The sequence below is a fragment of the Schistocerca americana genome, chromosome 2 (assembly GCF_021461395.2).
Source record: "Schistocerca americana isolate TAMUIC-IGC-003095 chromosome 2, iqSchAmer2.1, whole genome shotgun sequence".
Lineage (NCBI taxonomy): Eukaryota > Metazoa > Arthropoda > Insecta > Orthoptera > Acrididae > Schistocerca > Schistocerca americana.
In genome coordinates this window covers 920,146,799-920,172,989 of record NC_060120.1, presented here as the reverse complement: position 1 = coordinate 920,172,989, position 26,191 = coordinate 920,146,799, and the positions used below count along the sequence as shown (strand labels likewise).

Sequence of the window (26,191 nt, the reverse complement as noted above, 5' to 3'; positions counted from 1 at the left end):
TTTCAATTTCCGGGAGTGTATATGCACATAATTTAACATCCCACTTATGTGCCTATATATACACAAAAAACTGCATTACGGAGTTTTGGGTATTGCAAGATGATAAGCAACCTGCACTGGAACGTAATAACGCGGATTCTTCTTTGGCATCGCCACCCCAAGGATGTTTCGACAGTTGGGGAAACAAAACATGAACTGTAATGTGAAACGTGAACTAGTCGTCTGAATATGAAGCTATCGGTTCGAAACCGGCAACAGCGCTGTTTAAATAAATAAACAGCATTGTAAAAAGTGGCTGGTTGCTGTAATCTTCTGTATAAGAGTCGACCTACATTTTGTACACAGCCACGCGCTCAATATGTCAGTTTTTGACAAAATAACATCATGCTAGTTTCACAAAGGAAACTTAGCTGCTTTCTTAATTAGTGCACACTTAATTTGCCCATTATTAGCTCACTCGAATCGAACTAAAATCAAATGTCTTCTCTTTTGCAGGTATGACCTGATTGCTGCCTATGCTGTGGTACTCCTCATTACGTAGGTAGGACTGCAGTCAGATTTGCTTCAAGAAAGTCTTTACGTGCTAACTTTTTTGTCTTTTCTATGTGTATCAGTTGAATGCTGAACAACTGCAATTTTGTTTTCTTTTTTATTTTTGCGATTCCTCTCTCTCTCTCTCTCTTTTTTATTATTTTTTTTTAAATATTAAAGGATATATATTGGAAATTTTAACAGACTAGTATCCCTCAGGTTAACGTTGCTGCATGCTGCAAAAGGCTGTATTAAGTATGTGCTAGTTTCCAACAGTTTTAGTACGGGGAGTGGAAGTAAAATAAAACTAAGTGCAGAATCACTTTCTGATTGTGTAGGATCGGAGGAATCAACCGAGGTCGTGAAAAGAAGCAAATAGATTTTACTTGTTACTAAAAAATATTGTTCTTAGATATAAATTTCGTGAATCGTGGTGCACGTAACACATCAGTCTCAACATCAAGCTAAATAACATTTGCTAGACTGTCGAAATCACTAAACAGTACAAAAAGAAGTTCTGGAGGCGTCCGACTAGTAATTTTCCTAAGTAAACCTCGAAGAAAAATGTGTATTACATTACAATTTGTTATTATTTACGCTTTGTAAAGTTGATATTTCCATAATCTTTGTCGCTGTTGTCATCAGTTTCACTGCATTTGCAGCATAATCAGTGGGTTTATTATTATTATGGCTGTTAAACGTAAAGAATGTTCTTTACTGTTTAAACACGAAATAGAAACAAATGTTAGTTTCTAAATCGTAATTACAGGTTTTTGAAGAGCATTTAAAATTGTGTGTTCATACCTTCTTACCACATGGTGTGGTTTTCCTGCTGTATTACGTTTTTACAGTGACTGTCTTTATTACACTTCTCATTCCCACCTCTGAGGGGGGGGGGGAGGGGGGGGGGGAGCTGTTTGAGGACACGCTGGCGTCCCTTTTCAGCCATAAAGCAAGAAATAAATGAAATTTTTTTATATTCAAACTGATTACGACAGAACAGTAATTCGGACCTGAGTACATACTACTTGGTTCTAATCCACCGACAGTCACTGACGTTGCACTAGGAGACTTCTTTCGACAGCGACGTCGGTGCGGCGTTTTCGGCGAAGAACGGTAGGGCTCGACGACAGTCCAGATGAGAGGTCGCGGCGAGGCGGAACTTCTTAGTCAGTCGGAGGGAGACTCGGAGAGATGACTCCCTCGGACGGGCCGATGACGCGGCCGGCGAAGAAGGGAGCGTGGGTGAGTTGCGCACACGCGGACCGCAGGTGCGGCCAACGTCGGGCACAGCGCGGAGTGCTCGGGCGAGACGTGAAGACTCGCGACACAGCTTGGAGCGAACACGTCGCCGGGCGATACGGCGAAATCGGACGCGGACTGAAGACTTGGACGCGACTCCGACAGCCCTAAGTAATGGGAGCTGCGATTGAGGGACTGGCGATAGGAGTCGGTACTCTGTCCCGGGCGACCCCCGGTGTGAACTGACTGTGGTGAACTGACTGTGACCAGCCGGATGGCTTCCATTATAGCCGCCCGGTGGAAGAATGCCTGGGCGACATCGGCTACGCTTGATAAGCGGAAGGAAGATCGGTGCGCGCGATGGCAGAGCTAATTGCGGCGACTGGGGGGAGCTGGGGTTGGCAATTAACACGGTTTGCTTATCTTCTGCGGTCGTACTGTTTACCATGCATCTTCGCTATGTTGTCGCCAGCGGCCTGGAGGAGCGGCAGCCCGCAATACCGCCTGGGTTGCGTACCGATGGATCCCAGGGGGATAACTATTCTCTCCAAAATAGGCAAGAGTCTTTCTGACATAATATTTTTTCTTCTATGCTGTTACTTTGTTGGTTTTCTTGAAGATGAATGACAGCATGCGTTGACCCATTAAATAAGATGTCACCAGCTCTTCTTTTTGTTGAGAGTCGTGAGATGACGAAATTCAGTTTTTCATTGTAGTTGTATCTCCCTAATAGTGACATGTTACTAGAATAAAGGTTTCACAGCATACCCGTGAAGCTAGCTGGGCACTTTTCGTGTTTAGAAACATTGCGGATGCTTGCTGTTACTGTATTATGAAAACTATGGCTAAATGCATCCCACAGGGTTCTGTTTCGTCACCCCTGCTCTTCAACCTCTACATCAATAACCTGCCGACGAATCCTTATGCAGTCGACAGCCTTCACGCTGATGACACGACAGACGGCGACAGTATTCTTCAAACGGAAAAGAAGACTACTCCTATGCTTCCCACTACGGATGCTGGGACAACCCGTGGTCGCCGACTACGAAATACTTGGGAGTAGTCTTGGACAAGTTACTAACGCTTATGCTTCACACGCGAGAGCAGAAGACGGTCACGAATAAAATGGTTCACTCTTTAATCCTTTTTTTCGTCAGTAAAGACTTAAATCCGTAGACGAAATTGCAGTTCTACAAGTCCATGGTGCAGCCAAAACTTCTGTACGGTTGCGCAGCGTGGGGCTTCATTTATGATTCCATCATTAAATCCCTACAGACAGTGCCAAACTGGTGCCTGAAGTGGACGCTGGGTCTGCCACGGAACTGGAGAAATTCACGAAGATCTTCATGAACAGTACCTAAAGGACAAGATAATAACAGACTATCCCGCCAAGTTACAAAGATCGACATGTCAGGAGACTTAGTACGTGAGCTACGCCTGCTCAGAACGGCACTCCCACAACTCTGGCTTAACTACAACGTGCCAGGGGCCTTGGTTTGCTGGCACCAACCTTAACTCTGCTCACATACTCGAAGAAGGACGCCGAGATTATGGGCTGCTCTTGGATCCACGTTCCACTGATTGACCACCCGATGTTTCGCACCTTCATGGAAATAATGATACCCCCCAGCGTACTAAAGACACATGTTGTACTTCCCAGTTTCCTCTCAAAGTGAAATAAATGAATAAAGAGAAGATTTTATACGTGCACCTTTCATCCAACAAGGAAAAGATCTCAAAGAGAGTCAGTCTTGTGTTGACACCACAAAAAAGGAGATGTTGTGAATAGTACGTGGTCACGTAATGTCCGTTCGGTATACCGAAAATGATGCAGTATGTCCAGGTGTTGCCCTCATCAAATAAGCATATTCCTATGTGTTTTAATCACTTCATTGGAGCTTCACATTTGAACTTCGATGAAGGATAAATGAAGGACGTAAGACAGCAGAGCGAAAAGCTGGACAGATGAATTAACATGTTGGGTGGCAGAACACAATCATCTCACTATTTTAAAATCATTTTTATATGGTTTTAGCCGTTACAGCTGCGTTACTTCCATTCTTAGACTAAATTTTATATTCTCCGGTTCTTCACACTACTTTAATAATGAAGAAAATTGAGAAACAGATCGCACTGGCTTACCACTTGAAACTTTTTCATGCATGAAATGTTCGAAATGCTATCTTCGTTAACTGGTAATTATTAGGTTCACCTCAAGTGTTTTGTGTTAACAAGTGACTCACGTCATTGATTTTGTTGACTTGTGATTTCACTGCCTCAGCTGTACGTAGCATCAGCTGTGTAAGTGGTCGTTACAGACAAGGTAATGAGGGACATACTTCTGAACAAGAGTGTCCGGTACAGCTAGACAGGAGAAGTGGCCAAATTTTCTGGCCACCAAGTTCTACAGAACTACCGTACTAAAGTTACATTTGTGGGGACGTTTGATAGCTCTAGCGTATAGAACGCTAGTGCAAAATGGAGAGTGTGACCGTTTTATGGAAGGCTGTGAAACCATATGCGGTAATCCAGGAATACATCAGCGTTGTCGAGATTCAGTGCGATTGTGGGCTGATGCATGTATCAGGGTTATTGCAGACCATTTTGAACGTTCCATGTGTGGTTTAATTTGCTGAAATGTTTTGTTTCTCTCTGTTTGTCACGATTGATATACTATGAAGTGTTGAAGAAAATTCCTAACATGGAACTTTTCCTAACCTCTGTCGACATTTTTTTCTGTCATGTGTGAGGAGACTGCTGTGTGTGTCTCTTCCTCCGTAAACATTTGAGACACGTACTGCGTCCTGTTCTGCAAGATTATCACCTCTGATTACGCGACACCATCCATACGAGTTTGAGTCACTCGCTGTGTCCTGTTTAGAAATACTGACTTCTGATGTACTTGGTTGCTCGTTGGTATTATTATAAAACGCCATCTTAAAATCGAAACAGGTCTGCTTTGATGCACCATTAAATTTTAAATTCTGACTAAAGCTTACAGTCCCGCCGGAGCCAAGGTTCGTAGCCCGCCGGAGTCATGATTTTTAACCTTTAAGAAGTCTGTTTACAGTTTTCACACACAAGTTTCTCCATGTTTCACGTGCCTGTGTTAAACATATTCTGAGAAGTTTTACTTCTGTGTGTCTTCCATTAAAATAAATTCCATGAGAATTAAATTTTTGTATTAATACCGCTTATAATTTTAGTACAGAAATCTTTCATCTGTGGAGGATCTCAGTGTAAAGGTCAGTCGGTGCTGCGCTGCCGCGCCCACTCTGTATTGATTCTCCGATTTGCTTGCGTTCGTGTTTTACATGACATGTTAATGCAAGAATAAAGTGTCGTATTTTCTGTGCTCGAGTAATAAGTTTAATATATTTCGACAATGACTTCGTCTAAGAAGTCAGGTCATGCCCAACACTGGGTAATTGAAAATGGCCAAAAGCGGAAATCATACTTGTACAGTTGAATAAACGATGTATACAGTCAGATGGCGGAATTTTCATTGAAAAATAATAATGATATGTCCCCATGCGTCTTGATACCGTACCCAATTTACGAACTTGCAGCGTGCTGCATATATCTACACGCTATGAAAAACAGTGAGTGTAGGAAATACAAAACACTTGTTGAAAACCTCTTGCTTAAGAACTTATTGTTAATGCTGTTTATTGACAAATTTGGACGTTTGACTGGTACTATCTTCCTGGTACTCCTCACAACTTTCGTATTTAATTTGTTTCCTATCTAATCAGGATTCCCTGCAAAATAGCATTTCTGAATGTCTAATCTTCGACAAAAAACACTAATCACGTCTGAGGTATACCCACACTGAAATCACAATCGAAGGAGCGTCCAGCTCGGAAGATTTTTGGCTCTTGGTAGATGTGCAAACGGACAGAGTGTGTGTGTGTGTGTGTGTGTGTGTGTGTGTGTGTGTGTGTGTGTGTGTGATAATTTAGAGAGAGGACATACATGTTTGAGACAGTTACACCAAACATATTTCTCGAAAATCACAAGAAAGGGAGGTATAGTGTAGTATATATTATTTGGAGACACTGAAAGAGTTCATCACTGACATAAAAACAACAGTAATAGTTGCAATTTCGTACATGTATTGGTAACTGTAAAGTAAGTAAGTAAACCTGTCATCAACCTGAAAGTGGGTTTGAACACCACAGTACCTGACAGAGCAAGGTCCTATTGAAGGTGGCGTGTCCTTGATATCTCCATACCTTTGGATGTAGTTCATACCCAATTATGGGGGGACATAAAGTTTAGTGTGGACTTCGAACCATGGTTCTGCTCGGCATTTTTCACACTGTCAAACATAGACAGAGGTGAAAGCTGACAAAAATCCTGGGACAGGCCAGGGATCAAAAAATCACAGATTTTTCGCATTCAGTCTGGCACTTAATCTCCGAGCAACGGAGCCACATCATTATTGGATATGTACGCGACTAGAATCTCAATTTTGTGTGACGGCTCTAAAGCTATCAAAGCATTATTGCTGTAAGTAATGAAGTTATTGCGCCTGGGAGGATGTCATGGGCGTGTGCTGCCTGCAGATCGTTTGAGAGCGCTGCGGATGACTCCAGAGAACGCCACGTGCTCGTGTGAGAAAACGTTACCAACGCGTGAAAGAATTGGAAAGAGCCATAATTGTGGGTCTGTATGTGGCTGGCTCGTCGAATCAAACACTATAGTGTGGGTCAAAGTAGGATTTAATGGGAAAGTGAAGGAAACCAAATATGTTGTCATGGGTTCTTGTCGACCAAGTCCAAGGGACGCTCCTCGTATCGTGCACCATCCACATCGTGACTCCACCTCATGTAAGGCTATCACCTGAACAAATGTAGTGGACCCACTGCAACACAACGTGTCATCCCAGCAGAAGCCAGACTACTGAATATCCAGCACATTTGTAGGGAGCTGTTAAAACCACAGCTCAGAAAATACAGACATTTTCAGCGATAGTTCTGCACTACCCCGCATGACGATCGTTGGTGAGTTTGATAGCAGTGACGGGGAAAGGACACATCCCACTAGTGTTTTGGAGGGACACCCCCATACTGATATTACCCATACCGTCCTACTGTGAAGAAGCATTTGCTTTGACTTCAGGTTAATCTCCTAGTGCCATTTTTCAGTAGAGGAATGATCTTCTACAGGCAGTATATCTATGAACAATCAGTATGTTATTGAGATACTTTATTAGCCAACTCCAGTGATAATCTCTAGGATATCGAGAACCAGCTGTAATAGTTGTGGGACAGCTTTTACAGGAGACTTTACAACTGAATGACACCCTATTAAACTAGGTCCATACCCAGGGAGTGCCACATTCTGCTGATGGGAAACAAATTTAGTTTTTCGTTTAACCAGATTTTATAATTTGTGAAATAAAGTCACATAACATATCACCTGTAACATATCTGTTCCTAGCCGACCATATGTGCTAGCTCTGGTCGGTATTGTAGTCGCCGGGGCCAACACCGGACACATGGAAAGAGAATTCTTCCTCAGCCTGGAGCTGATAGGCCTTCCATGACCCTCCTAAATGGGTTGTGGCGGGAGTTGGAGTATACATGGCAGGCTTACTGGCAGAGCATTTTCTCCACGACGATTGGTGTTTCCAGCATCCGTTGCAGAAAGTTCTGAAAGTCGAGCCAGGCAGAAGTGCTGTAGTCAGAAGCAGGGGAGGCCGATCAGAATGTTTCATTCTGCTCCTTATCCTGTTTGGGTGTAAGGCTTATATGTTGGAGAATTTCGTGGGGTGGTTTGGAACTCGCGAAACCAAGGTGTCGGCCGAGAGCCCTTCTGGGACTGACGTGGTCAGTCCTCTGAGGCGGGGGTGTGATCAACGCGAGGCTACTTTTCCGGTACGTGAAGTCTACGGAGCATTTTTTTTTTCGTGGGTGTAGCGGATTGATGAGGGCGGACTTGTCCGGTGAAATAACGCCTCAGAGCAGAGCGTGGGGACATTAGCTAGCTAGAGGTGATGTGGGTTAAAAGTGACGGACTCGTCGAGAGTTATTGATACCAGCAAACTACATTTGTTTCCATGCAAATTTGAGATGTTTTATGCGATTTTTCCATTAGCGGCTTTTAATTTTATTGCCGGTATGTTGGGGAGTCAGTTGGAGGCGGTGTATGGACTATCAGCGTTGAACTTATTCCAGTCCAGCAGTCGAGTCTCAGAATCTTTCCTGAAAGTAGTAAGCCTTGTACAGAGTTTTTCATTAATGACTTTGGAGTTGTGGGTAGTTTAACCCCGTCTCGCTGATTAAAGCGAGACTGATTTGGTAGTGTGGCAGTGCAGACATTTAATCTGGGTCCGTCAGTACACATTTCCAATTAAACCTGTAGAGCAATACGTCACGTTATTAGTCACGAGCGCCGCACACCGCGAAGAGGGCGTGGATTCTGGGCGCGACCGCAGGTGTGGTTTCGCGCTTCGAGGACGGACGCAATGAATGTTTCACAACTCGTGAAGATTGATTCCACTTCCTCTTCTCCTTTTAGGTAACTCTTTTTTATCAGTTATCATATTTCCCTTGAATCTTCCAGTATTTCTGAGAGCGATCTATTTTCGTGGTGCAGGACAATACAGTTTTGACTTACTGATGACACGTCAGCGAAAACGTTGTTTAAAATACAGGTTACGATATAGGTGAACTGCCAAGTATTTAGCACTCACGGTAGGAACTGCGTTCGACACGGGACGCCACCGTGTACACTGAAGTAAAATTAAATAGAGGAATATTCTCTTCACGGATTTATTCACAGTTTAGCACTCTGTTTTCGGAAGAAGTGTCCTGAATGAATAATAAATCCCGACCAGTTATCATGAGTTTAACATCCGGAAAATGGATATTTTTGGGCGAGCCTGTGCGTGGGGAGGGAGGGATAAATCTCCAGACCATATAGCTGTGGAACTGTTCTTAGATCGATGTAGGTATGACGCCCTTAATACTAGGGTGCCTTCTTACGCTGGAAGAGCAATTTTAATTTCATCCTTCGCAGCAGTGAATAGCACAGTCGTGTGAAACAGAGGTGTTGAAATAAAGTTATGACAGTGCTTTTTGTGAAAGACCTGATGGTGTGGAAAAAGAGAAATGCCTAAGTCTAAGAACAGCTTGACGCATGGGAAGAGTCCCAGCCAAAAACGGTGAAGGTTTAATAACCATACTGGGGAAGTGCAGACTTCGTACTACAATTTACTGGGGCGAAAAGTATAGAGCTTCTTGCATTTAGGTAGTGTGATTGTGGAAGGTGGGAGAGAAAAATATGTACATGCACGGAGTAGGCAAGTGCGAGAACTTTCCAAAAGCGTGATCAGCCTAGTTCTGAACAAAGAAGTGCCCCGTAAGCGCAAAAGAGTTGAATACATGACTGACTATATATCTGTTTGTAACACACGTATACTGCAGAAATATGGACTTTGAAGGAGGAGGATAGAACAAGAATACAAGTATACTAAAAGTAGTTCCTGAAAAGTAGAATTGCAGTGACACGATTAGATGGAGAAATGAAAGAATTAGAAAAGTAGTGGAAGAGGAACCTCTTGAGGATGAATAGAAACATCTAAGCTAGCGTGGTGCGGAGACGGAGAGTGAAAAGGGGAGAGGCTCAGAAAGATGATAGCAGGTTCCAAGGAAAGAGATCGAAGGGAAGACCGAGGCACAGATTGCTGAAAGGAGTACGCGAATGAGAGGAAGGAAAGGATCTTGACTGTGGGGGGGGGGGGGGGGGGGGGGCGACAAAAAAATGTAGCTAGGAGATGCTGTGGTAGTTGTTTCCAGCTGACCCCCCCCCCCCAAACATGGAAATTGTTAATGATGATGAAGGTGGTGGTGGTGGTGGTGGTGGTGGTGGTGGTCATTGGGGACTTAAAAAAGTAATATGTTTTTCTTTACGTTGAACTGTAATAACAAAAGTGTTTTCCTGCTGCTTCGTTGCGCATTTGATTTCTTGATATAAACATAAAACACCAGGTCTCCAAGGAACTAGTTCTATCATTTTCCGAGATTTTTTACTTCTGAATTAAAGCGCACTATCGATTCCGTATGGCCCAGTTCTTACCGGAACTCCCTTTTGATATTCTTCCGCAGTGTTCTCTCGAGTAATAATAGACTAGAAGCAAGGGATGTGAAATAATTTAAGTAAGATTCAGTGCTGATAGACGATGGCAGTATCGTATGACAAATCTAGGGTTCAACAAAACGTAAAGTATTTGCGGTATTGAGGTCGGCATTTAAGCCTTTCCAGCCGACACATTGTTGGAGGCACGCAGATGCTTTCACACAGCAATTCTCAAATGGCCGCTGGACACGCCAGGTCTGCAGTCCAGGCGAAATGTGTGTCTGACACGAACGGAGCGGTGCAATAACCCGGATGGGCGGTAGCGTGTAGCAGAAATGCATGTTAAAAAAAAAAAAAAAAAAAAAAAATGCTGAGCCCATTGACTTTGTGTTTTCTGCAACTGTAGCTTTGCTTCTATCATACTGTTTTAGCAATCTTGCTGAGTCTGTGACCCATTCGTAAGCAAAGTTATGTATGCCAGCTTGCTTTTATCCCTTAACTTTCCAGAGCCATACACAATCATGTTCACTGGTCGATATGTGAACCATTCATACGTTTTTCTTGAAAGCTTTCAACAAAATCAGCAAAATACGAGTTTTACAAAAACATTATTTTCTGCAGCTGTGCATTGTACTTTCTATGGATTTGTAATGTAGACATGTGGGAATCAGACATGGAACAACCTGTCTGTTAAATGACCGGCACGGCTTTGGTGGCAAACGCATACTCTTCTGGTGAAATTTTAGTTACCTATCGGGTTTGCATAAATGTCGTGGGATTGCGTTGACACAATCTTTAATGTGTGAATGGTCCTGGGGCTTCTTGGCGTAAACATGAAACCTCACAAAACCCCGCAGAAAGTAGTCCATTTGTGTTAAGTGGTAAGATCAAGCTGGCGATTTCTGGTCACTAAAGTGGGAGATCAAACAACCGCGATACGACTCCTGCAATACATCTGAAGTTTCACGGGCAAGCGGTATCGTCCTGCCGAAACGATATGTCATCTAGGATAATATGTACCATTTGAGACACGAAGAACCGGGTTAGCGTGTTACAGTAACTTTCGCCATTTAACGTTAAAGCAATACCTGCCTGGTTTACGAAGAAAACGGGTCAAATGGTTCTACCAGATCACGATGCACACCAAGGAATGACATGTTTGCGGTGCATTTTTTCTTATCAATCAGTCATGGATTCTGAATTGACGAAATTGGAATATTTTTTCTACCGAAAATTGGACCCACATTACGAAGCTTAGCAACCGTTTTGATGGTATTATTTAACAACAAGGATACATTGTTGTATAGTGTGGTGTTCCATGTTTAGTAATGCCTATGTCCCCTATCTACTGTTCAGTTACCGATCTATCGAATCATGACAGTCAAAATGGCGCGCATTTCAAATCTTGCGCTCTCACTGCAGCACATTTTCACTTCATCAAGATAGCGAGAAACTGACTATTAAACAGGGAAAACAAAGTAGAAATATGCGTGAATTGAACATCGGCGCTAACGATATTGTACTGATGACTTCTATTACTGGTAAACTTCGACGACTAAGGGGATAACTTGATAGCACATGTTTTAAACGAGGCTTGAAAGTAAACTGTAATCAATATTAGTATACGACTAACTCGCAACATGGAACCAAATCCCAGTTGCAGGTGGTTGCCTATCTAACGGCTTCCAGGGGCAACAAAAAATTTGATTTTGAGTATTTCACACAGTAATTGACTGAAATTAAAAATTTAAATGTTCTGTCAGAATCTACTCATTAAGAGGTGTAATCTTAAAAGGTAGGAGTTCACAATAAGACAAGTGTTACAGTTAGAAACTTTGTATACGTCTTGAGACGGCGTAATCCATGGCACGCAAATACTCAGACTATATTCTTACAGTATTAAACATAATTTAAAACCTTTTCTGAACTTTTGTCTCGCCTACGTATTTTACGTCAGTTATTTAACACATTAACTCATTTGTAAAGTTATCAGACTTTTGAAGCTGTTTTGTACATGTGAGTCCAATTCTTTAAGTGACAAGGGTTTAATAGAATATTAGCAATTAATATAATAATATGCAACGATCCCGGCGAAAAAGAAATAGTAAAAATTAAGAGGAAAGTTGTAGATCTATTTGATGAGTTTCTGGGTTTAGAGCAGATAGACTGTTGGATAGAGAGAGAGGAAGAAAAAAAAAAAAACTAAGAATGGTTCGGAGTGGTTTTCCTAAAGTAAATAGGGTTTCTGAAGTATCTGAAAATGAAAGTTTACATTCAGAATGTTTTTCTGTTTTCACTTGTGGCATTGAGACACAGTTCAGTGAAAATAACTGAATTGAAGTGGACCGGACATGCGAATCGGGAAATGCGTGGTGGATTCAGCAAGTAAGATCTTTGCTGGACTCCAAGATAGAGACGATGGTGGGAGGTGGGTAGACGATATTAGAAAACATACTGGATCAACATGGATACATGTGGCTGAAAGCTGTTATGTGTGGTACAGTCCAGACAAGGCCTTCATGCAGTCGTAATGTTAAACGGATGATGATGTGAACGACTGTTTTCACGACACGAATTATGTGGAATACTTGAACAGTTCAAAACACTCCATCTTAATTTTAGTGTTTTCGTGTGAGGGGGGGTGGGCGGGAGGGAGGGGGGGGGGGCTTACTAGTAAGATAACTCCAATACAGTAATGATGCTGCCGATCAGAAAGTTGCCATCGTGTACTCCAAAAAGCGCACCGGTTTTGAATCGCGTAGTGTAATTTGGTTGTTGATTGACTACGTTGTTTTGTATCATTTCGGTTACCTTAAACATTCCGATAGTTGATTCTGTCTGAACTTGTGGCATTTGTTCGTTGTTTGTCTAACCGTCGAGCAGTTTACTATTGCGCGTCGTGTGCTGATAGTATAAGATACATTTTATTAGAACGGAGAAAGTTTTGCAGCAACTGTGAGATGTCTCCGCGCGATTCTAGGGCGCAATGAGTCAGAGTGAATCAACAGTTTCCAGATTTCTTGTAAACGTCAATTAAACGGAGCCAGTAATGAAGTAAAGAGTTCTGGGCGCCCTCGGTCTGGCCGGTATGCGAAAAACATGGCGGTGATTCGTGACAGTGTGTTGGTCCAGTGAAGCCGGTTCTTCGCCGTTCCCAAAAATTGGGCCTATCGTATTCTTCAGTACCTTAATAGAATTCAATTATCCCATCAACTGGAAGAAGCCGATCAGTAGTAGTAGTAGTAGTAGTAGTAGTAGTAGTATTGGGCGACGTACTGTTGGCTGATTTGTGCCAATTCTACAAGAAGACGACGGGTTTTGCGAGAAATTTCATCTTCGATCGTAATTTTGTTACGCAGCCATAGCGAATTTCTAGGGCAGAGTTCTTGCATGGTACCGAAGTAGAGGTGGTAATATACCAAACGTCGCTTCACGTAACTGAAATAGGAATGTGTGATGGAAATGTTTACTTATGTGTTTTCGAAAAAATAAAGTTCGTAATACGATACATCCAAACTGCCGCGCTTTTTGAAGGACCCTTTGTTATGTCTGGTAAAATATATCTGGCACTAAGTCTATCTTTGTGTTACATGAAATTATCCACTCAGCATGCCGCAGAAGTTACGGAGTGATACTATTCAAGGTGTCGAAAAAATGTGTAGAAATACAACGTTAGTAATGGCTGATAAGAAGACAGTTTGTGAATTTGTAGCTACTGTTTGCGTGTATCTGTTGTGGACACCGTAAGAGGAAATACAGTCTGTTTCTTCAGAACATTTTCATAGTATGTAAAGCTTGTTTCTAACTCTCGCTTGCTGTTTTCTGTGTGCAATGCCACATGGCTTCGCTTGTCTCATGAATACGATGGAATAAATTTTAACGCGTGTAGCGATACGATATTAACGTACAACGAAATGAAAAGTACGTAGGGTAGGTAGTCTTCAAGCTGCATCACTCCCACAAGTACCTGCAGTGGGTTTTGCTGATTTTGTACCATACACCCATATCTTTGCGCGGGTCATACTCAGTTGGACAAAACGTCCATTGTGCTCTTAGATGCCACTGAATCTGTCATGAATGTGCTCGCATTTGTTGAAACATCCATCTTCCTGCTGAAAAGAACAGTCGTGACACTTCCTGTCAGATCAAAATTATTTGACGGTCTGGGAATCGAATGCGGAACCTTGCTTTTCACAGGCAATACAGTTACCGACTAAGCTATCCGGGCAAAACTCACTATACGTCTGGCACACAGTTACATAGTGAATAGGTATTCTGAAAACTGTCATGCTTTCTGAATCTCATAGATTCCAGCAAGTATCGGCTCACTTACTTGAACCGAACATTCTTCCACCTCTGCTTGACAAACGTCATTTGAAGACCTCGGCTTCAATCAATGGTAAGGGATAAGTTTATATAATACGCTGTAAAATAAAGTATTTCGAGTACATCCATTGTAATTTTTTTATCCAGATTAGTCATTGGTTCCAAATCTTTCTAGAGTAACTACATGTTTATAATATCGTAAATTTTGTCGAATATTTTATTCTTAAAATTACGTCTGTGGGTAACTTTGTACACTTCCAAACTGAATGCACTTAACATGGGTTAGCATTTACTTACCACTGTTGCCTAGTTGGGCGACTTAAAGAAACATTACTGTGGAACCTCTCGAAAATACAAATTTTAAAAGGTCCGAATTGTTTCAGTTTATAATACTAAGATTTACATCATCAATATTTGCAATAATAAAGTACAAAAACTCAAAAACTAATCTATGATTCCTCACAATATAAAAATAGTTTTATTTATGCCTTACTGCAGCACGTAAAAAATGTTAAGGATAGTTATTAACATTTCTGTCACCACAATGTGACGTAAATTCACGGAAACTATGGTTCAAAAATGGTTCAAATGGCTCTGAGCACTATGGGACTTAACAGCTATGGTCATCAGTCCCCTAGAACTTAGAACTACTTAAACCTAACTAACCTAAGGACAGCACACAACACCCAGCCATCACGAGGCAGAGAAAATCCCTGACCCCGCCGGGAATCGAACTCGGGAACCCGGGCGTGGGAAGCGAGATCGCTACCGCACGACCACGAGATGCGGGCAACTATGGTAAGGTACACGACATTGGAATAAGTATTGAAGCAAATAAACAATTTGACTCGCTAGCAACAACTGTTGAAACGCATTAGCTTTCAGGAACATATTCAGGATCTTTACCTGAGTCTTAGCTATCCGTATCACCCTTAGATTCGTACAAATCGTCCCCGAGAAGCATTTTCCTAGCACGAACACGGCACGTGGTACTACTACTAGCGGCCACGTTTTTTTGGCACTTACCACTATTCACATGCACATATACTTCGAAATTTTGCGTTAGTGAAAAAGTGAAATTAGGCATAGACATGTGGGTTTATCCTCGAACTGTCGACTAATATGAATAAAGCTCATCATGTACCATGTTATACGTGCGATAGCTCTGTCATCAACTGTTCCGTACACTTGTTTACAACCGAGGTTTTCATTAAATTCATAAATAATTTGTGCGAATTGTTAAGACGTCCCTTCGGTAACAATTGTGATTCTCTTTGTCATATTGAAAGTGTGTGCCGAACCTTTGCATAGCTCTAAGAATTCATCCAATCGAAGGCTTCTTCCCTTTCATCAAACGTTGCGAATTGTGGCGCACAATCCCCGTGTGGAGTATCCACAACGGACATGCTGTCAGCTTGATGAGACGCCATCATGCTTCAAATCTCCCTTTTAAAGTTAGCTCGATAAAACTACGGGAAGACTTGCGTACGAATTATGTCGGGGCAAAATGAATTTGACACATACTAGGTCTTGAAAGTGAGCGGCGTTCCAAGAACATAATTGGCGAGTGTAATTCTCCAGGTAGAGTAGAGGTGATGTACACCACAATTCAAAATCGAATCTGTTTTAGACGTGGTGTGAGCATGTTAGAGAGATATAGGCGTAGCCGTGTCAAACATATGCTGCCCATGTCCTCAGAAGCTACGAGAAATGGGACGAACTATGCGCGCATACACGAATTGGATGACTGCCAAGGGTGATGAACAGTGGCGAGACAATGTTAAGATAATTGTCAGCGCCATTTCATGAAGCAAGCAAGTAAATGGGGGGGGGGGGGGGGGGGGGGGGGGGGAAGGAGGAGGAGGAGAAAAGGAAAAGTTTCACATTCCACTGAGGTAACTCTACAGGTAAACAGGAGATCCTAATGCGGAAAAACTTGCTGGATGATCTCATCACACTGACTTCACAGGACGGTTTCCTCATCTGTAGAAATTAGAAGTTTGTTTCGTCGCAGTAACCAGCTTCTGTTCGCACTTCACTGTGAGGGCAGCTGTTACTGAAACTTATCTGATTGATATTTTGCTTTCATATTTATTTCTAAAGCTGCACAAAGCAAGCGATTCAGTAATGTGGGAGAATAGATGCAAATTTAGACGCATTACAACTAAAGGCATTTTGGGATACTCTTTTTAACCAAACATATCTTTCGTTAATATTAGCGATTGAACACTGTTATGGATGCGATGGGGAAGCACAAAATTGACTCGCTGTCACCACACTGTTGAGCCAAACAGTCAAGCATATACAGCGGTGTGTACGGTGTACATTTTCTAGAATATTATTTTGTGGGCATCCAACAAAGTTCAGTTGTACCATTATGAAAAAGATCGCTTCAGCTGTATGATAAATGTTCATTTATGATTGAGTTAGTTTCGCGGCATTAGAGACATCTTCAAGGATACATATTGATTCATAATTTATTTCAAACGTCAACAAGTAGATGAGCCATCAGTCTTTGTCCAATTATGATAAACATTTTTATCACAATTAGACAAAGAATGTTGGGTCGTCTACTGGTCATCGTTTGAAATAAATTATGAAATGAATATGTATTCCTGAAGATGTGGCTCTAACGCTGCGAAACAAGTTGGATCATAAATAAAGGTTGTTACCTCTGGTTAAATCAATTGGCGCTTCATCTGTGAGAGGCGTTCAATAAATAGTGCAACCCTTTTTTTCTGAAAGCAGATTGGTTGTATTCGTCATTATTCCCAACATTTTTGGCTACAAAACCATGTTTTCCAACGTAATCTCCATTCATTGCGACGGCCGTATGCCATCTTACTGGTAGGGTCTTCGTGCCCGTATGATACCACTCTATTGATCATCATCGGAACCAACGACTTGTTGCATCATAACCTCCACGCAATACACCTACTGCTTCCTGTGAAGTGCATCCTTCATTGGGCCAAACAGATGGAAGTCAGTAGGTGCGAGTTTCGGACTGTAGTGTAGATGAGGAAGAACAGTCCAATGAAGTAAGTGAGCTTCTCTCGGGTGGACAGACTTGTGTAAGGCCTTGGATTGTCTTGAAGAAAATGCATGAATCCATCTTTCATTGCTTGTGACGATGCTGTACAAAATATTGTCACGATCAGCCTCGTTACGCGCAAGCTGAATTTCCTTCAATGTTCTTTATGGTCTTCCGTTAGGCGGCGAGGAACCCAGGGGCGCCACCTCTGAGTATTCCATTTTGTGAACGAGTGTGTCAGCACTGCCAACAGAGACGTCCAGTTGTGCATCGAAGTGTTTCTGATCCATGGATCACTTCGAATGAGTGTGTCTGTATGTTCCAGCATTACGGGAGTCACAGCTGTGTGCGGGCGGCCGGCGCGTGGGAGATAGGACACGTTTGCGCGATCTTGTTGCAATGACTACAGGCGCCTCGCCCATTGACTCACCGTACTTTTGTTCCCTGCTGAGTCTCCGTAGACATTCTGCAAGCGCCTATGAATATCTGCGAATCTCTGGTTTTGGCCAGAAGAAAGTCAATGACAGCTCTCTGCTTGGCACGCAGCTCCGTTACAGACGCCAATTTGAAGCTTCATGAAACTATAGGCGCTGACCCGGGAATATTCCACGATATCACACAACAAATTCCGAATTTTTTTCAACCGAAATTGGCCGAGAACAGAAAAGTGTTGGAATACTTATTGAACGCCCCTCGTAAAACCTGCTACGCCTGTTTTTCGCTATTTTCTATGTTTCCCTGCTTGTCTCCATAATGTGAAATCTTCTACCATCTGAACTACCCAAGCACGACTCACGATCCGCCCTCACAGCTTTACTTCTGCCAGTATCTGGTCTCCTACTTTCCAAACTTCACAGAAGCTCTCCTGCGAACCTTGCAGAACTAGCACACCTCTAAGAGAGGATATTGAGACATGGCGTAGCCACAGCCAAGTACACTCCGCCGCAGAGTGATAATTTCATTCTGGAACCCCCCCCCCCCTCCCCCCCTCCTCGGCTGTGGCTAAGCGATGTCTGCGCAATATGCTTTCTTCCAGGTTTGCTAGTTTTGCAAGGTTCGCAGGAGAGCTTCTGTGAAGTCTGGAAGGTGGGAGACGAGATACTGGCGGAAGTAAAGCTGTGAGGACGGGTCGTGAGTCGTGCATGGGTAGCTCAGATGGTAGAGCACTTGCCCGCAAAAGGCAAAGGTCCCGAGTTCGAGACTTGGTCCGGCACACAGTTTTAATCTTCCAGAAAGTTTCATATCAGCGCACTCTCCGCTGCCGAGTGATAATTTCATTCATGTGAAATGTTCAAATGGCTCTGAGCACTATGGGACTTAACTTCTGATGTCATCAGTCCCCTAGAACTTACAACTACTTAAACCTAACTAAACTAAGGACATCACACACATCCATGCCCGAGGCAGGATTCGAACCTGCGACCGTAGCGATCGCGCGGTTCCGAACTGTAGCGCCTAAACCGCTCGGTCACCTCGACTGGCTCATGTGAAATGTTCATTGTTTGGTGTATGCCGCAAGAACTCCAGTGTAATGGTAAACACCACTCATTTCGTAATTAAGATCGCTCGAGAAAAGAGTGCGTTTTAATTCTGGCCTTGACTGGACTTTCACAGTAGGCGCCATCGCCGTTAACATTCTTAACACATTGACTGCGGCAGTCTCAACACGGACAGTGGCTCTGTTCAAGAAATAATTTTTCCCTGTTACGAAAATGGGCCGATCGTTCACTAAGATCTCGTTTTTTTTCAACCGTGCTACTTCGCGCAGATTGGCAATAAAAATTTACGAAATAGGTAATTGGCGTTTATTGTAGACATGCCGCAGAGCAAACACACGCTGAGTTAGCTGGAAGTTGATATCGGTGATACGTAACGTTGGAAATGGACCGACGTCCGAAAATGATTCCAGCCATATGTATATGTTGGCCAGAATATCATTTTATACGTCTAATAAGTACCGAGAAGCTTTTTCAATTGATAGCGAAGTATAGCGATTATGTTTCCAGAAAACGTACTGTTTTCTCTTACGACGAAATTTCGTATTCAATGCACGAATTATAAAATGGCTGATGTGACATTCTCCACAGTATCGTTTTCCTGCTGATGTAAAGTAAAATGATTGCTTTCGAATCTGTGTGTTTCTTCTCGATATTTGGATTTCTTGTTGAGTTGGTAGAAAATAGTTGCCATAGCTCGTCACGGTGCGATTACTTTGAACTAGGAACAACTAATCGTTTTAAATAATTTGGAATCAATTTATTCGAAGCTGTTATCTCCGGAGCAGATAATGTTACTTCCGAATATTAGGCCAAATTCAAAGGCAGTTCGATTTATCGTTGGGTATAAAGTTAAGCTTTCAAGTCGTCTGTCTCGTTGTGTCTTGTCAAGTGCCATTTATCTGCATACTCAGGGATTTTTCTTCGTGTTTTCACTTGGATGAGACCCTCTCCTTGTTTTAGTGTTTAGAACGTTCTTAGGGTGGAAGCTTTAGACGTTAGGTTCTTTCCCGCCACGCGCATTCTCAGTTACGAAAATATTTCGGGAACTTGCAAAGAAAGAAAAGCAACGGAGACTCTCGAAAGCAGCAGGTCGAACGTGTTATCGGAGAGAACAGGCTGTGTTATCGGAGAGAACAGGCTGTAACATGCGTTGACAGTACGTTCGCCAGCCGCAGTCATACCGTATGGAAACAGGGCGACTTACGGCGGTATTACCAAGCCAGAAATAAAACAGCCTTAACTATATACTACCTTTGACTGGATCCGTGAAAGAACTCACTTATCACCCTCTTCGAAATGCGAAATGTTGTAGAATGACACGGAGAAGCGGCGCTAGTGCATATAATTTTTCATTCTGTTTCGTGCGAAAAATTGTACGCGTCAGTTGAGCTTATTTTCCTGTCCGAGTGAACTAATAGGCATTGTCTGTGATTTTTACTGCAGCATTTTCAATCGGTTTATAATCTGAAATTACATTTTTCTATTTGGACAACTCTTTTCAGGCGGTTCTACTGTAAACGTTTGTTTTACAGTGGCAACGGGGATTGAATTTGTCTACAAAATGTTTTCGCAACGTAATGTTTCTGAAATGAATGGTCTGTATGTGCACTTCACATTAATACCATCAAATTGGTGAGCAAGTTCTAGCTGCCAGTGTGTCTGGTCTAATGAATACGAACATACGACGCTTGATGACTTCTCGTAGTCGCTTCAGTGTACTGGGTCGCTGTCGATGCGTTTGGAGTTTCTGGCAAAAGCCGAGCCGCGTCACGTCTGGCCGTGATAAGTACTTACACCTGTTCGACCATTCTCAGCTCCGAACAACTCTCAAATGTTGGGGAAGAGGCATGTTTGAAGCACACTAAGATACACTTGACCAGCCAAAGTACTGTCAAAGAACAACGAGCTATTCAGATTCTGCTATGACAGATCGCACTACTCATTAACGCTCGGTAGATCATTAACCACACAAGCGTGCGGATTTAATGAGTCCTGTACACACAACTGCGGAAGTTTACAGTGGCTTTTAGTTTGACACGAGTGTAATCGGATCAGAGAACGTCCCTGCAAACGTCTTACCTTAGCCAACCAAGCATTCAAACCAAATTGACAACTTCCCGTTTCTTATTAGTACTTAGGTACAATGTTGTCAGGGGTATAGCTCTGGCGAGTTATCGATCTGTTCACTAAATTTTGCAATGTGGTATCTTTCTGTTTCATTTGTGATTCTTGGCGTCGTGGGGTGTCATTTTGTCCATTTATAGTTTTTCGTGATATTAGTTAATGGATATTTAAATGAATATGTGTGATTGTCATATACAGGCAATTATTGTGAGAATTTATGTACATTATTCTTGTTGTAAATGTTCGGTAACCAAAAAAATTATTTCAGTTTTTAACACAAGCAAGCAGTGAAGGAAACAAAACAAAACTTTGGAGTAGGTATAAAAATCCATGGAGAAGAAATAAAAACTTTGAGGTTCACTGATGACATTGTAATTCTGTCAGAGACAGCAAAGGACTTGGAAGAGCAGTTGAACGGAATGGATAGTGTCTTGAAACGAGGATATAAGATGAACATCAACAAAAGCAAAACGAGGGTAATGGAATGTAGTCGAATTAAGTCGGGTGATGCTGAGGGAATTAGAGTAGGAAATGAGACACTTAAAGTAGTAAAGGAGTTTTGCTATTTGGGGAGCAGAATAACTGGTGATGGTCGAAGTGGAGAGGATATATAATATAGACTGGCAATGGCAAGGAAAGCGTTTCTGAAGAAGAGAAATTTGTTAACATCGAGTATAAATTTGTCAGGAAGTTGTTTCTGAAAGTATTTGTATGGAGTGTTGCTATGTATGGAAGTGAAACATGGACGACAAATAGTGTGGACAAGAAGAGAATAGAAGCTTTTGAAATATGGTGCTACAGAAGAATGCTGAAGATTAGATGGGTGGATCACATAACTAATGAGAGGAGGTATTGAATAGGATTGGGGAGAAGAGAAGTTTGTGGCACAACTCGACTAGAAGAAGGGATCGGTTGGTAGGACATGTTCTGAGGCATCAACGGATCACCAATTTAGTATTGGAGATCAGTGTGGAGAGTAAAAATCGTAGAGGGAGACCAAGAGATGTATATACTAAGCAGATTCAGGAGGAGGTAGGTTGCAGTAGTTACTGGGAGATGAAGCAGCTTGCACAGGATAGAGTAGCATGGAGAGCTGCATCAAACCAGTCTCAGGACTGAAGACCACAACAACAACACAAAATACTTAATTTAAAAATTTGCAATAATTATATTAAAATTCAACATATAATTTGTAAATCAATTCTGTTGAAGAAACAATCATAAATTTGATCTCTGGTTTTGAGCCGTATTTGATGGCCACATGTTTTTCATATGGTAATGTAGATTTCATAGCGAAAGTTTCTGTATAAGAGTACTTAGCAAATGGTTGGAAGAAATGTATTGAAAAGGACGAAATACAACTTTTATTTGATGAAAAGACGATCGGTGATGAAACTGTGAATTCATTCGCTAGTATCCCACGAACTTACAGTATTTATCAAATACAAATCCAAAGACCTGAATTCACTGGATGACAATTGCTTACGACGATGTACAGGGCTATTACAAATGATTGAAGCGATTTCATAAATTCACTGTAGCTCCATTCATTGACATATGGTCACGACACACTACAGATACCTGAAGCCGCACCTCAGGTTTCTGCCGCCAGAGCGCTCGAGAGCGCAGTGAGACAAAATGGCGACAGGAGCCGAGAAAGCGTATGTCGTGCTTGAAATGCACTCACATCAGTCAGTCATAACAGTGCAACGACACTTCAGGACGAAGTTCAACAAAGATCCACCAACTGCTAACTCCATTCGGTGACGTTATGCGCAGTTTAAAGCTTCCGCATGCCTCTGTAAGGGGAAATCAACGGGTCGGCCTGCAGTGAGCGAAGATACGGTTGAACGCGTGCGGGCAAGTTTCACGCGTAGCCGACGGAAGTCGACGAATAAAGCAAGCAGGGAGCTAAACGTACCACAGCCGACGGTTTGGAAAATCTTACGGAAAAGGCTAAAGCAGAAGCCTTACCGTTTACAATTGCTACAAGCCCTGACACCCGATGACAAAGTCAAACGTTTTGAATTTTCGGCGCGGTTGCAACAGCTCATGGAAGAGGAAGCGTTCAGTGCGAAACTTGTTTTCAGTGATGAAGCAACATTTTTTCTTAATGGTGAAGTGAACAGACACAATGTGCAAATCTGGGCGGTAGAGAATCCTCACGCATTCGTGCAGCAGATTCGCAATTCACCAAAAGTTAACGTGTTTTGTGCAATTTCACGGTTTAAAGTTTACGGCCCCTTTTTCTTCTGCGAAAAAAACGTTACAGGACACGTGTATCTGGACATGCTGGAAAATTGGCTCATGCCACAACTGGAGACCGACAGCGCCGACTTCATCTTTCAACAGGATGGTGCTTCACCGCACTTCCATCATGATGTTCGGCATTTCTTAAACAGGAGATTGGAAAACCGATGGATCGGTCGTGGTGGAGATCATGATCAGCAATTCATATCATGGCCTCCACGCTCTCCCGACTTAACCCAATGCGATTTCTTTCTGTGGGGTTATGTGAAAGGTCCAGTGTTTAAACCTCCTCTACCAAGAAACGTGTCTGAACTGCGAGCTCGCATCAACGATGCTTTCGAACTCATTGATGGGGACATGCTGCGCCGAGTGTGGGAGGAACTTGATTATCGGCTTGATGTCTGCCGAATCACTAAAGGGGCACATATCGAACATTTGTGAATGCCTAAAAAAACTTTTTGAGTTTTTGTATGTGTGTGCAAAGCATTGTGAAAATATCTCAAATAATAAAGTTATTGTAGAGCTGCGAAATCGCTTCAATCATTTGTAATAACCCTGTATATCGGGATGCGTAAAGAAAAAGAATCAAAATTAGTTGCATTGCTTGCTCACTTCAAACAACATTCAGTATAACTTAAACTGAACATATATATATTTTAACGGTCTTAGTTAGACAAGGACGATTAAGTTACACTCTTCACATTGTTTGTGGTCGACCAGGTGCTTATGCATATCACTGGCTTCAAAATTCTCCCGCATACCGTCACGTATGTCGGATACGGGCTGAGTTTAAGACACTTTCTTGTCTTTCTCGCTGTGCCTCAGTAATATTTTCTGAGATAACTATGTCACTTTTTATGCAGCCTTATCTTACGCAAGTAATACCACTCGTCAGCCATTATTGTTGTACTGTCTTAAGAGGGTGGTGCATTAAGTTTGATGGACGTATGTCGTTTCTAACGCAAACAGACGTTACCATCGTGTTCTAATATCTGTCACATGACTCTAAAACCAACACTCATCCATCGGATTGATCAGATTTATACGTGATTTTCGCTGAGATGGAAAAAGTGCAGTCATTCAGCGATTCGATTTCATGAACAAAATTTAAACATGGTCCAACAGCTATTTTCTACGAAAATCGGTCGGCAGATGTGTTTACGGCAGAAACCATTGGACATATCCACAACACGATTCTCGCTTGTTGTCGAACCGAAGTGTGCAAAGTAACAGAAGCCATAGGAATGACGATGAAATATTTTCTAGGCTCCGCCATTGCTGACAGCGGGAACGGCTTTCGGCTTCGAAGCTGCGCTTTTTCGTTGACTTGGCACTCCGTAGAGACGATTCATCGTTAAATCCCGGAAATCGAGCAACAATCAAAGCAATGCGTTGCTTTCAATGAAACTGTTCCGAAGAAGCCGAAGACGATACCACGGGCCGGAATATTTATAACGATTTTGTGGAATACGAAGGGCGCTATTAACCCTTTATTTGGCAGTGTTGCTCTCAAGCAACATCAAATTTACGTTGGCCTTATGGGACAACAAACACTTCCCAGTAATTTTTACTGGCATAGATGCCTCCGGGCAGCGTTCCTTTACACAGTACGAAAGTCAGTTGTAATAGTTCAAGGTTTTCCACACGAGATGAAAGTTTGTTCAGTGGTGTTAAAGAGATCTCCTCGTGTGAGCAACGGGGGTGTCTTAGTTTGGTTCTGAAAGAGTGGATTTCAATAAATTGGCGGTAATCTTAGCAGATTTTCTTCAAGAAATACCCAGAGGTGAGTTTACAGCAGAAATATTTCAATCTAATATTGTTTTGAATTACGTAAATAGTATAAAACTTTTATCTTGCGTGTGAGGAACATTGCCCATAGTTGGGACATGTGCCATTAGTATATTACATATGCTTACGGCAGATATTCAAAACAATAAAATCGTGTCCAACCAGTCTCGACAGTAAAATGATGGGACAGCAATGAAAAAAGATGAATTGATTTGCCCTGTCCCAGTATTGTACGTCAGTACAACAAGCATATGGGAGGAGCTGATCTTGCTGGTATGCTGATAGAGCTCTACAGAGTACCAATGAAAACTAGGTGTTGGTACATGAGATTGTTTGGATTTATGCTAGATCTGAGTGTTGTAAATGCCTGGCTGGTATTTCGAAGAGAATCTCTGGACAAGAAGACCACACTGAAGTCATTCAGGGCAGATATTGCCAATGGTTTGATGTTTTCAGGGAAAAGGAAAGTAGGAAGGCCCTCAATAGACATAACACCACCACAAAAGAAGAGGAGGAAGCCAACAGCTCCGACTGTTACACAAGATGTCCGATTTGATAATATGGAGCATTGGCCTGTATATGGTCCCAAAGGTCGTTGTCGTTATTGTCCATCTGGATATTGTAGAGTCATGTGTTCAAAATGCAATCTAGTATTGTTTCGTTCCAAAGAGGAACTGTTTCCAAAAATTCCATTGCAAGAAGAACTAGAAGGGAAAATGAAACAGTTCTATTACACAGCAGGAATGCATAAATGTGTTCATAAATTTAATTATTCGTGTACAGGAAACCTTTTGCTTGAGGTAATTGGCAAACACTTTTTTTCTATAATATGTATAAATGTGGTCTACTGCTGTCAATGTTGCTTGTAAGCAACATTTCATAGTTTGCATAATTTTTGTCAAAAAATTCTAAAACTGACTGAATTGTATTTCTTTAAGCATAATAAATAAATATAAGCACTGAATTTTTGTTTTGTTTTTATTTTCACCATTTGCCAAATAAAGGGTTAAGAAAAAGGGAAAACAGTCGCTGCACATTACTGTAGGGGGTATTTGACCACTTTGATAAGAAACAGGAGACGACCAGGCCTCAATGATAAAGATTGTGCCGTTTAACCACAACAGCGGGCCAGCAAATTCGTCTGGGATTTTCGCCACAGAAGTGCTTAAATTGTTCTGCACTCCCCATATTCGCGACATGGGGCTCGCAGATTAAGTGCTATGCTACAGTAAGATGACAAGAAAGTTTGAAAATCCCCTGTTTTTCAGAAAGGATGGGACATGGGAAAATTGTGCTTCTCTAAAAAAATGGCTCT

General features: G+C 42.1%; 1 protein-coding gene across 4 annotated transcripts in view; it reads left to right on the top strand.

Annotated features, from left to right (window-relative positions):
- LOC124595956 (stress-activated protein kinase JNK) overlaps positions 1–26,191 on the top strand; it is a 578,539-nt gene that overhangs the window by 311,635 nt on the left and 240,713 nt on the right. The window contains exon 2 of one of the 4 annotated variants that reach the window (XM_047134880.1): positions 496–541. The exons of the other annotated variants lie outside the window; for them this stretch is intronic. The gene's annotated coding sequence lies outside the window, so the exon portion shown is untranslated. The remainder of the gene's footprint in view (positions 1–495; positions 542–26,191) is intronic. 4 annotated transcript variants of the gene reach the window in all.